The sequence below is a fragment of the Euprymna scolopes genome, chromosome 33, assembly GCF_053919585.1.
Source record: "Euprymna scolopes isolate OS-2025 chromosome 33, ASM5391958v1, whole genome shotgun sequence".
NCBI classification, from domain to species: domain Eukaryota; kingdom Metazoa; phylum Mollusca; class Cephalopoda; order Sepiida; family Sepiolidae; genus Euprymna; species Euprymna scolopes.
This window is the reverse complement of record NC_136514.1, coordinates 36,795,622-36,796,887: the sequence shown is the minus strand read 5'-3', so window position 1 is coordinate 36,796,887 and position 1,266 is coordinate 36,795,622. Positions and strand designations below refer to the sequence as shown.

The 1,266-nt window shown below is 38.6% G+C and overlaps 1 pseudogene; it reads left to right on the top strand.

Annotated features, from left to right (window-relative positions):
- The first annotated feature begins 604 nt into the window (after positions 1-604).
- On the top strand, positions 605-746 carry LOC145258456 (U2 spliceosomal RNA; annotated as a pseudogene).
- Positions 747-1,266: the final 520 nt, after the last annotated feature.

Here is a 1,266-nt window from a genome sequence, read left to right as displayed (position 1 = left end):
CCCATCAAGGATAACCTCGATGATAACGAATATATAACAGGTCGGTCTGTCGGTTGGTCTGTCCCTAACACTTTTGTGCTTGGCTTTTTTGGTTAAGATCAAAGGTCTGTTGTTAATAGATGCTATTCTTAACTTTTTAAGCTGTTCAAAGTGTAGTATCTGTTCCGGCAGATACTGCAAGCAAAGACCATATGTGGGGGAAACCCCACATATAAGACCTTGGTCAATGTAGAGGCAACCCTTCATACCAATTGTCACTATCCAGCTCCCCTACGCCCCGGGGAGTTGGTCCCCATTTCCCCATCACTCCTCACATTAAAAATCGGCCTTGTGCCTAATTTGCTCGGTGGGGGAGCAAATAAATATCACCCTTCATACCAATTTTCCCCGGGGAGTTGGTCTCCATTTCCCCTTCACTCCTCACATTAAAAATCGGCCTTGTGCCTAATTTGCTCGGTGGGGGAGCAAATAAATATCACCCTTCATACCAATTGTACCTATCCAGCTCCCCTACTCCCCGGGGAGTTGGTCTCCATTTCCCCTTCACTCCTCACATTAAAAATCGGCCTTGTGCCTAATTTGCTCGGTGGGGGAGCAAATAAATACCCTTTTCTTGGCCTTTTGGCCAAGATCAAAGTGTAGTATCTGTTCTTGCTACATGCTGTACTTATGCTTGTAACTTTGTGATATAAAGTGGGGGATCATTTTTCTGTATTAATTTAATGTAAAATGATCACCCACTTTACAACCGGTCAGTCTCAAAGCCATTCAAGTCATTCTCCAGATCATTCAATTTGTTTTTGAAGGATTCCAGTTATTTTTTAAGCATTCAAGTCATTCTTAAGGTCATTCAATTCATCCTTAAGTTCATTAAAGTTATTCTAAGTCATTTACTTTTTATGTATTTAAGTTATTTCAGCCTATTTTTCGGTCATTTTAGTTCATCTTCAAGAATTTCATGCCAATCCTACATTCATGCATTCATTCATTACACGAGAGCACACGACTAATGGCTATCGGCCTTGTTTAAAGAAAACCGATTTAAAAAAGCAAATATTGCATAATTTGCTATTATACATGTTATTTTTTAAAATTTTGGTCTTTGCTCCTTTAATTGAAAAAATAATAAGGGTTTTAATTACATTTTTCAAGTAGTTATAAGCTTCGAAAGATAGTAAGTTGAATTATTCACGCATTTTTAATGGCGGCTTCTGATACACCTAGTCCACTGCCTGAGGTTAACACTTGAACTCTATATGAAATACA